Below are 15,918 nucleotides of genomic sequence, written 5' to 3' on the forward strand. Positions count from 1 at the left end.
TTGTTTAATTCTTTAACATGGTCTACTGCAGTGGTCTTCAACCTGCGGACCTCCAGATGTTGCAAAACTACAACTCCCAGCATGCCCAGACAGCCAACGGCTGTCTGGGCATGCTGGGAGTTGTATTTTTGCAACATCTGGAGGTACGCAGGTTGAAGACCTCTGGTCTACTGTGACCCCTGGACTAGATATGCACTAGTCCCTTAACTTATATTTACGTTCAGATATTACCATGTTCTGATTCCGACAAAATACTTTTTGTAGCTCTGCTTTATATTTTAAGTAGTGGGTTTTAAAGAGTTAAAGGGGTACTCCACTGAAAAACATTTTTGTTTTCAATCAACTGGTGCCAGAAAGTAAAAAAAAGATTTGTAAATTACTTCTATTAAAATTCTTAATCATTCCAGTATTTATTAGCTGCTGTATGTTCTACAGGAAGTTCTTTTCTTTTTGAATTTCCTTTCTGTCTGACACCTCTGTACATTTTAGGAACTGTCCAGAGGTGTCGGCTGCGAGCACTGTGGTCAGACAGAAAGGAAATTCAAAAAGAAAAGAACATCCTGTAGAGCATACAGCAGCTGATAAGTACTGGAAGGATTAAGATTTTTAAATAGAAGTAATTTACCAATCTGTTTAACTTTCTGGCATCTATTGAATTAAGTTTTTCAGTGGAGTACCCCTTTAAGGTGTACATAGAGGTTAACTGGAGTCAACTGTTCTGATCAATTCAGTTTACATTATATTGTCACAGTAAACTCGTGCTCTAAGTTGGAGGTTTTGCCCAGTGAATCCCTTATGTGTTTCGAGAATTCTATTTAGAATTTCCCTTCTAGCTCTTTAAACCATCTGTCATTAAATCCTCCGCAACACATTGCAACCGGTTGGCACCCGATTCGCATATATATTTAATGCGTCTTTTCCCTGGAAACATATTGGAAAAAATAAAAAGGTCAATATAAATTCTAGAGACATCTACAAAGTGAGTGAATAATTTACTATGTGCAGGAATAGAGAATGTGTCGGAGTAATGAGTGACAAGTAAACAGAGCTCAGGCGCCCTTTAGAGACCCGATGCTGATAAAGATAATCGTAACCAAGAGATCACAAATATCACCCCCACAACGACTGTCACGTCCTATCACCCCCACAATGACTGTCACCTCCTATCACCCCCACAATGACTGTCACCTCCTATCACCCCCACAATGACTGTCACGTCCCATCACCCCCTCAATGACTGTCACGTCCCATCACCCCCTCAATGACTGTCACCTCCCATCACCCCCACAATGACTGTCACGTCCCATCACCCCCACAATGACTGTCACGTCCTATCACCCCCACAATGACTGTCACGTCCTATCACCCCCACAATGACTGTCACGTCCTATCACCCCCACAATGACTGTCATGTCCTATCACCCCCACAATGACTGTCACCTCCTATGTGAAATCTATGACAGGAAATTTTATAAGAAGTTTAAGATGCAAAGCATCTGTCTCATTTTATCGTGTCTAATATTCCAGTTTCTTAAAGGAGCACTCCAAAAGACATTTTTATTTCCTCAATGTTTTCTTCCCCTAATGTAAATATTAACACTGACTTTATTTTTGAATTACAAGGTTCCGTTCCCCTCTTCCTGCTTGATCACGTGACCTCAGATTCACCAAATCCCACAGCATTATGTGGACCAGAAGCCAGTAACTATGTATTTCTATAAGACTCCTATTAAGCGCCACATTGAAAAAATCACTTCCGGACCTCCCAGGGGACACTGGGAATTAAAGAGTGCAGGTCACATGATAAACTTGAGGTCACATGATAGATAAACTTGAGTTCCGATCTCATGCCTGGCACTCCTGCTCTCCTAATGCACAGAGCCCCTTGGTCAACATGCTCCCTCCATGCACCATTTTGGTAGAGATGAATGGAGGGCGCGTGCCGATCCTCGCTCCATGCACAAGGAGAGCTGGAGAGTTGTATAGGAGATTGCTGGGGTCTCAGTGATCTTACCCTCGCGAACTACCACTTATTACCTATCCTCTGGAAAAGGGATACATTTCATTAAACTAGAATACTCCTTTAGGGTGCGTTCACACACTAGTAGATAGCAGCGAGTTTTCCGCTGCGGGTTACGCTACCATTGATTTAAATGGGTCCGCGAACAGTCCGCAAATCTGACACTATCGCGGACTGTCTGTGGACCCATGCAAATTAATGGTAGTGTAACTCACAGCAAAAAAAAGACTGATAAAAAGATAGGGGCCAGATGGGAGTCAAAAGTATGACATGCCAGACCCACATTTTCTTTTAAGCTTTTCTTTTTGCATTTATTTCACCCTTTAGTGGCATTTTTAGGCAGTTTTTCTGAATTGCAGCATGCTCTGGGTATACCATTTTATCTCCTAAAGACGTCTATAGGCGGAGAACAAAGGAAGAAAAACCGAAATGTGTGCATGCATGTTTTTTTTCTGCCTTTTTTCCCCCAATTCTTCAATAGGAATCAGAGAGTCCCATGATGAAAGAATCACATGAGAAACACGCAGACTATAAAATGGCAAATAAAATAATGCCTATACTAATAAAGGGGGCAGTTTTTTGTGGTGTTTTTGCCCCCCTCTGGGTTAAATAAAGCAGAAAATTTTATTTGCTTTTTAAGAATTCTATAGATCAGTGTTTTCTAACCAGCGTGCCTCCAGCTAATGCAAAACTACAACTCCCAGTATGCCCGGACAGCCTTTGGCTGTCCGGGCATGCTGGGAGTTGTAGTTTTTCAATAGCTGGAGGCACGCTGTTAGGAAACACTGCTATATTAACCAGCACAGACATTCAGGCCCAGCTACACAGGGACACTGTCTTGCACAGAGGGCTCTGAGATCACAGCATGAATGGCCACCCTTATTCCTCCGTGTACGACCTGAGACTATGTCGCTGAAGTTCTGCTCCATCAATAAGAAAACTAAAATGTGTTTATTTACTGAATGCTCAGAGCTGGAATGAAAACTTACAGAGCGTCTGAGGAATGCTCATGGCGAGCTGACACTATCCAGGATCTACTATCAAAGCAACCACTATATAAACACACTCTAAAATGTAAGAACCGAGAGACGATTGAGGCCACCAGCCTACTACTTGTACGTCAGTACAGCATACCAGTAGGTCTCTCGCATTGTAGAACTACAAGTCCAAGGGTGACTGTCAGGGCCGGTTTCAGACCCGGTTTGGCCCTGGGCAAAATTTAAAGTGTGACCACCAAATGTCGAAATATAGCACCAAAATCACAATCACATACTAAATGCTGTGTTTAGTCTTTATACAAAAAAACCAACATCACTAATAATACCATTATATAAGGCAAGGCTCAACAAATCCCAGGCGCCAGGCTAGCATGGCAACTTAAAATTTTGTGGTTAAGACAAGTATTTTGTCAGGCCTTTCCATCTTGAAAAAAACAAAACAGTTTCACTTACACCTCCGTTCTCGCTCTGATCCCCCATCCTGCCTGTGGTCAGCGCTCTAGTGTTACTGAGAAGCAGGCATCTAGTGACCGCCAGAGCCAATAAGTGGCTTTTAGCGGTCACGCTCAGTACGCAGGAGAAGGAAGCTGGAATGCGAATCCTAGTACCGGCAGGCCATCTTTTCTTGCTGTGTTCTCTTTTGGAGGCCGCTTTGTGGCCCCAGCATGGAGAAACAGAGGTAAGAAGCTTCTCTATGGGGACACCATACCGCCTCCCCCCAAAATCGAAGGAAACGCTGCAGAAATTCTCGTGGGAAACCCACCTCTAGTCCTCACCAGGGGGCATGTGTCTTTGCGTGACGTGCAGCATTCCTGGCTCCTAACCTTTTTGCTGGCTCTTACATTCATAACAAATTCGTAACAAAGTTTTACAGCCCAAATAATACCGCCACACCAGCAACACTGCCATAACCAATAAACCGTGACTAATATCATTATACTGTTACTGAATAAAAACGCAATACAAAGTTCAACATAACCCCCATACAGTGACCATATAGCTGTATATCCCAGGAATTATGTAGAATCTGCCAAACATACATCACAGGCTCCACAGGTAAGTAGTTAGTCCTCCCCATTAAATATTTAGACCCCCTAAGTCAGTGTTTCCCAACCAGAGTTCCTCCAGCTGTTGCAATACTACAACTTGCAGCAAGCCAAAGGCTTTTCGGGGCATGCTGGGAGTTGTAGTTACGCAACAACTGGAGGCACCCTGGTTGGGAAACACTGCCCTAAGTAGACAGGTAAGCACTTGGCAGTAGGCAGGTCCCCGAATTAAGTAGAGAATAGGCCCCCTCTTTCTATTTCCCATGACAATGTCCTGAGCAACTCTCAGCTTCCTATAGGCTGCAGGCATACAACTGCCTGTGGTCTATAAAAGTATAGTGAAGGGGTAAGGCTCATTGCCCCATCATAGATTTCAGCTGGTCTTAACCCCTTAAGGACTGAGTGTTTTTCCTTTTTATTCATTTTTTTATTATATAAAAAGTGACCACAAATACGCTATTTTGGACTTTGGAATGTTTCTGCGAGTATACCATTGGCCGTGCAGTTTAATTAACAATATATTTTTATAGTTTGGACATTTACACACGCGGCAATACCACATGTTTATTTTTATTTACATTTTTTTTATAAGGGAAAAGGGGGGTAATTCAAACTTTTATTGGGGAAGGGGTTAAATGATCTTTATTCACTTTTTTTTGCAGTGTTATAGCTCCCATAGGGGGCTATAACACTGCACACACTGATCTTTTACATTTATCAGTGGTTTCTCATAGGAAACCATTGATCAATGATTCTGCTGCTTGACTGCTCATGCCTGGATCTCAGGCACTGAGCAGGCATTCGGCGATCGGACACCAGGAGGCAGGTAGGGGACCCTCCTGCTGTCCTACAACTGTTTGGGATGCGGGGATTGTATTGCGGCGGTCCCAAACAGCCCCCTGAGCTAACCGGCAGCGTTTTAGTTTCACTTTAGACGCGGCGATCAACTTTGAATGCTGCGTTTAAAGGGTTAATGGCGCGCAGGACCGCGATCAGTGCTGCACGCTTTTAGTCACGGGTCCCAGCCGTTGTTAGAGGCCGGGCCCAGCCCGCTTTGACGCAGGGCCACACTGTGACCCCGCGTTATAGAGCGGGAGCAGACTCAGGGCGTACAGGTACACCCCAAGTCCTTAAGGAGTTAAACACTGTGCCACAGATTCCCAACGGATCACCCATGTGGATAGGGACCCTGGGCAATTGCACAGGTTACCATTTCCCACCCTATAGCCCATAACCCCGCCCGCCATCCAAACGCCTGCCTTTGGTGACATGGTGTTCTGAGATTTGTCACTAAGGCATAAGAAGCAAACACCAGATCTCATCGAGTTCCTAATATGTTGTGTTTTTAATAGTACTGCAGATAACACTTGTTTTATTTAACTAAACAGGATCAGCTCTGCTACATCTCTACACCATACCGTAGTGAAAAGGCTGGCACTACACTGGAATCCTTGTATGCCAAGGATTATCCCTATTCAATGGAGCTGATCTGCATCCAGGCTACCGATACAACTTCCATGCAGAATCCATGTCAAGTAGTCACAGGTCCCTTTTTCTGAAAGTCCGCATTTGAAAAATCCGTAACAGATAAACTACAATATGGATTCCCATTGAAAACAATAGCATGTTGTTTTCATACAGATTACACAAGGAACTTGTAAAAAATGTCGCTTCGTGAACAGACCATAACAGTACCCACCAAAACTTTACGTTTTCTAATATGTGACTATTTGGTCATTTTATTTGTGCTAAAAAAAAATATAACGTAATACTGTAACTGCAACATTATGGCAGACTATGTATATTCCAGGAGAACTTAATACACACTAAACATATAGGAACATGCAAAAAAAGAAAAATAGGGTTTTATGGCGCCACCAAGTGCTGGTTTTTGATATTGCAGTTAAACCAAACAATCCCAATTGATGAAATAGGTTAATAATTGCAGCCTGTGATACACCATGAGCAGGAGGACAATATGAACAGGCACAGGATGACATAATAAATGGATCGGCTCGTTAGATTTATTCTGTAAGATTCGGGGCTGGATCCACACATGGCAGTAGAGTACAATGCAGCAAAGCACATGCATTTTACAGCAAAGTGCCATGGTTTTTAAGCCATGTTTGCAAAGGGGCCCTCATTTACTATTGCAAACCCGACATGTTTTGTTTGTTTGTTTATACACATGTGTCACTGACGTATTGGTATATACTTTATATTCTCACACAACATAGCACACATCACTCCTGAGGAAGCTGTCTTACAGGACAGTGGAACGCGTGGAGCTGCTGTGTCCCCCCCCCCCCCCCCCCCCCCCCCCGGTTGGTGAGGTAGCGTCTGGTATACGTGCATATCATTTGTTAGGCGGTACAGTATAGCCACATTTGGGATTCTTGTTTGAGTCATGGCATTACTTTATATTCATTTCCAGCCTTACTAATGCCGGTGGGTTTCCACCACTCTGGCTTTTCTATTCCAGGGGCCCTTATCAGATGCTTATTGTGCATTCCCGGGGAGGTAAGGGGTTATTTACCATTATCCTCCACCATGGTTTTTGTGTTTTTAGGTGGTTTTAAATGCCTGCGCTTTTGTTGTGTGATTTAATAAAGATAAAAAAAATTTTTACATTATCATCATTGTGGTGTGCATCTATCTATAGTGGATAGCTTTCCTGTTCCTTTGGTATACAGTTCTTGTTGTAGCCACTGATAGCAGCCCATCTTTCATTTTATATGGTGGTGCCCTTCTTTATGCATGTATTTCTGCCAGATACTGGCGCCAGAATTGAAAAAAACCTGACTAACTCCATTTTACTAAGAAAACCTGGGAAAAGGCGGCGTGGCCGTTGGGGAAATGGGGTGTGGTTGCTGAAAAAGGGGCGTGTTCCCGACATTTTCACAACAAACCCAACATATTTACTAAGGATTCCATAGAAAATTTGGTGGATTTGAGCTGAAAGTGTAGGGAAAGTGGAAAGTGTAGGGAAAGTGGAAAGTGTAGGGAAAGTGGAAAGTGTAGGGAAAGTGGAAAGTGTAGGGAAAGTGGAAAGTGTAGGGAAAGTGGAAAGTGTAGGAAAAGTGGAAAGTGTAGGGAAAGTGGAAAGTGTAGGGAAAGTGGAAAGTGTAGGGAAAGTGGAAAGTGTAGGGAAAGTGGAAAGTGTAGGGAAAGTGGAAAGTGTAGGGAAGGTGTAGGGAAGGTGTAGGGAAGGTGTAGGGAAAGTGTAGGGAAAGTGTAGGGAAGGTGTAGGGAAAGTGTAGGGAAAGTGTAGGGAAAGTGTAGGGAAAGTGTAGGGAAAGTGTAGGGAAAGTGTAGGGAAAGTGTAGGGAAAGTGTAGGGAAAGTGTAGGGAAAGTGTAGGGAAAGTGTAGGGAAAGTGTAGGGAAAGTGTAGGGAAAGTGTAGGGAAAGTGTAGGGAAAGTGTAGGGAAAGTGTAGGGAAAGTGTAGGGAAAGTGGAAAGTGTAGGGAAAGTGTAGGGAAAGTGTAGGGAAAGTGTAGGGAAAGTGTAGGGAAAGCGTAGGGAAAGCGTAGGGAAAGCGTAGGGAAAGCGTAGGGAAAGCGTAGGGAAAGCGTAGGGAAAGCGTAGGGAAAGCATAGGGAAAGCATAGGGAAAGCTTAGTAAATACCATGGAAAATAAATTCTAGGGGATTAAAACCCACAAAGAAACCTACACTCCACTATTTTCGGTCATATTTGTATCTGTTTGTTTGCAAAAACAGCTGTATTTTTTACAATGTTGTACAAATTGCTGCTGGTTATTTCACACTTACTTCCGTTTTTTTTCTTTTTTATGATCAGATTTTTTTATTCCAGGGGTTATTTCTTACTTTTGGCTACAAATATTGTACATGCTCAATAATTTAACAGCCAGTATGAATACGCCCGTATTTCGTTCAATTTTGGCACTGACAGCAGCTTTTCCATAGACTTTCATACAAAAAGTTATATACTGTACGTCTGAAATTTTCATCTCATTTTCTACGGACGTACAAATGCAGCTCATTTTACGCTGTGTGAACATAGCCTTGAAGTGAAAATAAAAAAAAAGATTAAGTAAATTTGTAGTAAAATGTGCCATAGACTTTTACAGCGTGTTCGTCCAGTCTGACACCAACAGATGCAGGTGCACAGCTAAAATACAGGGAGCTTTACATTGTGGTTACCCCTACAGGAAATATGCTACACATGAAGGCGCAATACAAACAACATAACTATAAACAGTGCATGACATTTCACAATATGCAGGTATGGGGGTTAGTTATGAAATGTTGTCATGATCTATGGTCTATGGATGTACTATATACTACATGGATAAAGTGAAACAATCATATAGTTAAAGGGTTAAACTAGAAGCAAAATACAAGGCTCTTTTCTTCCTAAAACAGTGCTATGCCTGTCTGTGGGCTGTCTATGTTATTGCAGTTCAGCCGTATTCAAGTTAAGAGGGAGTACTCCGCTGCTAGACATCTCCTCTCCTATCCAAAGGATAAGGGATAAGTCGTCTGATTGCGCGGGTCCAAATCCATGAGACGGCTGACAAGCCCCATCCCACAGACATGAATGGAGGGGGTGTGGCATGACGAGGGGTGTGACGTCACGATAACGGCCGCCCGCTCCAGGAGTTCTGAGCAAAAATGTTCAGAACGATGGGGCACAGGAGTACTCCTTTAAGTACTCCTTTACATTCACATTGCGGAATCTCCGCTCGCAGAATTCCGTGAGCGGAGATTTCGTCTGCCAGCTGCCGCCGAAAGTTCTTAGGCGGTAGGACTGCACGGGACTGCATCGTCACCATTGATGGATATGCAGTGCTCGCGGAATTCCGCACAAAGAATCAACATGTTCATTCTCTGTGGGGAACAATTTCCAGAACCAGAGGACTGGGACGCCAATATCTGCGCAACGGGGGAAAATAGGAAGGTAATAAAAAAATCTCTCTCCCCCTCCCTCAATATATATTCTATATATAATGTAGAATAAAGAGTTGGCTTTGTTGGGGAGGAAAATCAACAAAAGGAGGAAGCTTTTGACCTCATATCCCATCCTTATATATTGTTGTCATATCCTGTCCTCATACCCCGACCCCACAGCCCGCCCTTATGTCCCATCGTCAGGTGGGACTGAGTTGTGATGAAGACATTTTAAGCCAAAGATAGAAGTGGACGTGGCTTTGTGGGAGTGGGCGTGATTTGCAAGCCAGACCGATGCACAAAAAGGGTCAAGAATAAAAGGGGTTGTGATTAAACAGTTGGGTGTGTCCTTGTGAGATGGGGTGTGGCTTGCAAGCCGGACTGATACATTCACCAGGAGATGCAGAGCGGAGCTTGTGGAGTAAGGTACTGGAAGTCCCATTTACTTGCTTGGGAATGGAAACAAAAACCCATCTTTTATATAAGGGTGTAGGTAAGGGTTAAATTAACTATTATATGTTTTTATTTGACATATAAGTAATATGTTTACCAGGTATTATTGAAATATCTCCAGCCGTACGGAAGATATGTGGGAACATACATTTCCCATAGATTTGCATGGGACTTTAAACAAAAACCCTGACCCTCACAAATGGGGGCAGTTAAGGGTTAAATTAACTATCCTATATTTTAAGTGAACATATAAGTAACATGTGACCAAGTATTATCAAAATATCTTCAGTTGTTTGGAAGTTATGGCGTATTATATATTTCCCATAGACTTGTATGGGACTTTAAACAAAAGCCCCGCCCCTGGCAAATGGTGGTGAGTAAGGGTCAAATCACCTATCCTATGTTTGTTGTTGACATATAAGTAACATGTGTGCCAAGTTTCATGTTAATATTTTTAGCCGTTTGGACGTGATGCTGGAACATATACACACATACACATACACATGCACACATTGTGCATATATACAGTGACCCCTCAACCTACGATGGCCCCGACATATGATCATTCCAACATACGATGGCCTCTCAGAGGTCATCGCATGTTTAAGGCAGGATCAACATACGATGATATGTCGGGGTCATCGCATAAACAGCTTTCCGGCAGCGCAGACTGCTTCAGCTGCCACCAGATAGACGTTTACGGTGCCCCAGGAGCTCCTGTGATGGTCACTCCCCTGTCCTCGGGGCTCCGGCGCGTCCTCTTCGGGATCCCCTGCATCGTCGGCGCTCCTCACGTCGCTGCGCATGCCGTCCCGTCATCCAATAGGAGCGGTGTGTGTAGCGACGTGATGGCGGTGACAGAGAGCGCGGATGCCGGGGAAGCAGAGGCTTTACCGAAGCATCGGGGACACCCCGGGGACGTGGCGACAGCAATGGACGGCGACATCCCGGGCAGCGGTGACTGTCCGGAGCGGCGGGGACAGGTGAGTACAACTTCTTATACCAGTGGTCTACAACCTGCGGACCTCCAGATGTTGCAAAACTACCACTCCCAGCATGCCCGGACAGCCAACGGCTGTCAGGGCATGCTGGGTGTTGTAGTTTTGCAACATCTGGAGGTCCGCAGGTTGTAGACCACTGTCCTATACTTTACATTGCACAGATCCCTCAACATGCGATGGTTTGTTTGGAACGGATTACCATCGTATGTTGAGGGACCACTGTGTGTGTATATATATATAGATAGACACACACCCAAGAGCAGGAGGGGCATGCCTCAGACTACCAAAGCCCACTGTATTGATTTTTCAGGGCCGATACCGATAATCTGTGAACTTTCAGGCCGATAGCCGATAACTTATACCGATATTCCGGTATAAGTTATCGGCTATTTATCCCTCTCCCCTCGTCCAACCACTGCCGCAGCCCCATTGCCTCACCCATCCCCAGTTTTATAATTATCTGTTCCCGGGGTCTGCGCTACTTCTGGCTCTGGCGGCGTCCTGAGCGGTCACTGTGCGCACTGACGGTGATGTTGCGTTGAGGACATCACCTTCATTGCGCACAGCAATAGCGCAGGACGCCGCCGGAGCCAGAAGTAGCGCAGACCCCGGGAACAGGTAATTATAAAACTGGGGATGGGGGAGGCAATGGGGCGGCGGCGGTCTCTGGCCGGGTCATTATCTGCAATATCGGCAGGGGGTTTGCCGATAACGTCCAAAATCGTGAATATCTGCTGATAATATAGGCCAAACCGATAATCGGTCGATCCCTACACTGTATATAGCATGGTCTAAGAAGCAAGAGTTCATATTACCTAAATTAAAAGGGGTCATGCAACTGGAAAAACTAAGGTGAGCATGAAGTATTTTATGATGCATTCAGCAAGTAATGTGAAGTATTATGGAAAACCATAGGTTCACCCATAGAATGTGTCGGCAGATAAGGACCCTTTGGCCCATCTAGTCTGCCCAATGCTCTCTTTACTATGAATAGTCCCTGGCCTCATGTCTTTCCCATACATGCCTAAATGTGTACTCCGCCCCTGGACATCTTATCCACTATCATGTCTGATGGTGGGGGTCTGGTCACTGGTTGTAACATCATGTCACGTCCCCTCCATTCATGATGGGAGGGGACGTGAGGAGCTCGCTATGTGTCGTGCTAGCTGTAGTGCATAGTTCTCCAGAAATCCTTTACTTCATCACTCCAACAGCGACTGTGAGACTTGTATAGGAAGATCTATGGTCAGGGGTGTAACTATTGAGGGTGCAGAGGTAGCAGTCACATCAAGGACGTGGTGCCTAAAGGGGCCCCCAAGGCACTTCTGCCCCATATAAGACCAGTTTTATGAATGACACATGGAGCCCTGTTGCAGATTTTGCACAAGGGCCCAGAAGATACAAGTTACGCCTCTATCTATGGTAGTATGTGCGTTCAAAGTCTGATCTCTGGAAGCCACTCCAAAGGAAGTAACCAGGGTGTCCGGGACGAGCAGGGTCCAGGCCAATCATCAAGAAGCGATGACCCAATCACATGGCGGAACACTTGGAAATTTAGTTGCAAAAGATTCCTATTTACTTCAATGAGATTCTGCTGCAACGAGCACAAGGCAGATATCCCCATTCCGGACTCCACAGAAGGAATGAACAGGTCAATTCTTTCAGCAGAATCAGCTCGGAAATGCAGTGTAGTCTATAAAGATGGCGCATTTCCGAGCGGTCCTAGAGCCAGCTTGTTCTACCGATGCCTGCTGCTTGTGGAGTGTCCATCAAGAACTTTTCCAGGCAGACATTATGCTAGTTTCTACAATGCTTGTTACTTAACGCACTATTAAAGGGAAATTCCAGTAAAAATGGACTTGCCTGAAAGTTGTCACAAAGATGGAAGCACAGCTACTCCACAACCGAACGGGCGTAATGGGAAATCCATCACAGCATGTCTAGCATTTAAAAGTCCCACATATTTGCAAACACTAAATTAGCACCAAAATTTGCTACTTTTTCTATTTTTTTTACACTACTCATACCTCTCAAAAAGTGCATCCTTCCAGTGGTCAAATTTACTTTACACCAGAATTCTAGCTAAAATGGATGGCAGCTCAAGTCAGTGCTAGGATTTTTTCCTTAGACTGGTTGATCAGCCAAATGTTTTTAAAATGTCGTGGAGGGGATGAAAAATAGAAAAGCAAAAACATTTGTACTCACTTACCTCAAATCTCCCACTGAAGCCAGTCTGGTACCAATCCCTGCTGCTGAGCACTTCCTACTTACATGTCAAAAATGGCTCCACCAATTACTGTCTGAGTGGGAGTTTCCTTTATGACGAGACACAAGCGAGAAGCGCTCAGCAGCAAGGACAGGCACTGTGGTTATAGACTGGTGGGGGGATTGACAGTCATGAGTACCAGTGTTTTCATTTAACTCTAGAGGTCTAAGAGCACAGGCATAAAATGGGTATGACATAAGTGATTATATAACCTGTTAACATCCTTCCGCAGAGTCTCGACCTCAGCACAATCCCATTAAATGTGGACCATGGAGTCTGGGGCGCGGTCACACCAACAATTGCCGATACAGAGGGATAATATTTATGCAACTTTATTAGGGTCCTATACCACTGGGAAATAATTTTGTAATTTAAGTGGGGACTCTTTATATAAATGTAGATAACAATATATGTATATTTTTGGATGAAAAAAATGCTGTTGCCTGCACGTCTGTGCAGATACAAAATACAGGAAGTGTGGGAGGACCGGCAGGGCTCTGTGCGCCGAGGACCGGCAGGGCTCTGTGCGCCGAGGACAGGCAGGGCTCTGTGCGCCGAGGACAGGCAGGGCTCTGGGCGCCGAGGACAGGCAGGGCTCTGTATTCTGAGGCTCTGTGTCCAGTTCACACAGCAGACTGATTGACAAGCTGGAAGCCTGCACAGAGCCCGACTTGTCCTGCCTTGACTTCCTGCATTTCGTCTCTTCACCGATACACACATGCAATAGCATCAGGTATTTTTACCCTAAAATATACACATATTTTAAAGGGGTTATCCAGGAAAACTTTTTTTTTTATATATCAACTGGCACCAGCAAGTTAAACAGATTTGTACATTACTTCTATTAAAAAATCAAAATCCTTTCAGTACATATGAGCTGCTGAAGTTGAGTTGTTATTTTCTGTCTAAGTGCTCTCTGATGACACATGTCTCGGAAACCGCCCAGGTTAGAAGCAAATACCCATAGCAAACCTCTTCTACTCTGTGCAGACATGTCAGCAGAGAGCACTGTTGCCAGACAGAAAACAACAACTCAACTTCAGCAGCTGTTAATTATTGAAAGGATTAAGATTTTTTTAATAGAAGTAATTTACAGATCTGTTTACCATATATACTCGAGTATAAGCAGAGTTTATCAGCACAATTTTTCGTGCTGAAAACGTCCCCCCTCGGCTTATACTCGAGTGGTTGGGGGGGGGGGGGTGTAGTGAGTCAGGCCCTCCATCTTCACTGCAGGGCCGTCCGCAGTCCGGTGGGGAGGGTGAGCCGGTCCGGACCGTCCATCTTCACCAGGAGGCCCTCTTCTCCACTCCGGGCCATAACCAGACTAGTGACACTGCATTGACGCCGTCGTGCAGGGACGTCCGTGTGCAGCAGACATGTGACATCAGGGGCGTCCCTGCGCGGCGGTGTCAGTGCAGTATTACTAGTCCGGGGACGGCCCAGAGCGGAGAAGAGGGCCTCCCCGTGAAGATGGACGGATCAGACCGGCTCACTCTCCCCACCGGAATTTGGACGGTCCCTGCAGTGAAGATGGACGGCCCGGCTCGAACGGCCCGGCTCACACTCCCCGGATGATCCCTGCAGCTACTAGAGCAACAACTGGGGAGGTGAGAAGACAACGATAGGGGGGTCTGGATGACGACAGGGGAGGGAGATGGATGATAACAGAGTTAGTGTCACTTTCCCTTCAGACGCGGCGGTCAGCTTTGATCGTCGCGTCTGTAGGGTTAATACAGGGCATCACCGCGATCGGTGATGTCCTGTATTAGCCGTGGGTCCCGGCCGTTGATGGCCGCAGGGACCGCCGCGATAGGGGTGTATTCACCGTATAAGACGCACGTATAAGACTTTTTCCCCCCAGTTTTGGGGAAGAAAAGTGCGTCTTATACGGTGAAAAGTACGGGTACTCTTTCAGACAACCACCCAAAAGTGCAAAAAAAAATTAAATAAAGAAAAAAGTGGTCTTCCATTGGGTTGTCATCTCATGAAGGAATACTTAATAAATAAGAAACTGAAAATCTGTCACAGAAAGTCCAGTCCGGGTAAGGGGGAGGTCTTCTCTCAGAGGTGGCGTTTTGGAGAAACAAAAAAAAAAATGTCAGACTTTAAAACATTTCCCCTACAGACTTATGATGTATGTAAATCACATTGTCCAGCACCTATAAGGATAAGGAGGGGAAAACCGAATGGGCCTGGAGTTCACCAGCACGAGACCCATAATATTTATAGCCTTCTCCTGACTCCTAGATCACTTGTTCCTCTACAATGTTTATCATGGATATGTGCACCACATCTCAAACGTGTGGACAAGTAGTTCCCTTTCAGGCTGTGTTGGCCCTCCTACCTGAAGCCCTATGTCCCTATGACAACACTAAACAAAAGGATGAGGGACACCTGTCATAGGTAATTTGACGAAAAGGTCCTTCTCAAAGGAGGTCCCCAAAGTCAACCACCGGCATAGGAATAGAGAAGAATTCTGAGGGTAATCTGTGAGGCACCTTTGCTGAATATAGGTGTATAAAAACTGCTCTACGATTATTTGCAGAGAATTAATATTTTGGTAATGACTGACAAGGTGTGAGAGGAGACCTCAGTGCGGGGCAGGGTATGGCAGCGCTGCTGCAGTGACAAGTGCAGGAAGGACAAACAGCGCATTACTGCAGGGGCTTGGGGAAAATGGTAAAGCTGGGTGGTACACAGTATGTGTGCCACCCAGCTTTCCCAAAGAGCTCCAATATGGCTGCTTTACCAGACAGATATTCTCTTCAGAAAACAGGTAAAGCTCAGTAGCAGGGCTCCAAGCACTCCCCACATACTTATATACAGTGATCACTCAACTTACAATGGCCTCAATACACTATATTTTCTGCATACAATGGTCTTTTCTGGACCATTGTAACTTGAAACCAGACTCATCATACAATGCTACAGACAGTCCAGATGTGTGAAACATAGCAATGACTGGAGGAACTGACCAATCAGAATGGGCATTCACTGGTAAAATACTTGTATTCCTAAAGTGCATGCATTGAATGGCTGTCTGGTAGCGCCCCCTACTGTACAGGGAGGTATTACATGTTTTGTACTAATCTTTACCTGTGCCAGGGTTAGCTGCTCCAGGTAAGGACGGCTCCATGTTACTTTTTTAGGACACTGTGTACTGTACAGGACCCTGAAGAAGCTCCTAGACAGTCATCATAGACAGTGATTACAGATCCCA

The 15,918-nt window shown here is 44.9% G+C and overlaps 1 protein-coding gene across 1 annotated transcript in view; it reads right to left on the bottom strand.

The window, feature by feature from the left end:
• The window catches only part of C8H7orf50 (chromosome 8 C7orf50 homolog), a 273,243-nt gene that overhangs the window by 116,715 nt on the left and 140,610 nt on the right, over positions 1-15,918 (bottom strand). The window lies entirely within an intron of this gene.

The sequence above is a fragment of the Hyla sarda genome, chromosome 8 (genome assembly GCF_029499605.1).
Source record: "Hyla sarda isolate aHylSar1 chromosome 8, aHylSar1.hap1, whole genome shotgun sequence".
Taxonomy (NCBI): domain Eukaryota; kingdom Metazoa; phylum Chordata; class Amphibia; order Anura; family Hylidae; genus Hyla; species Hyla sarda.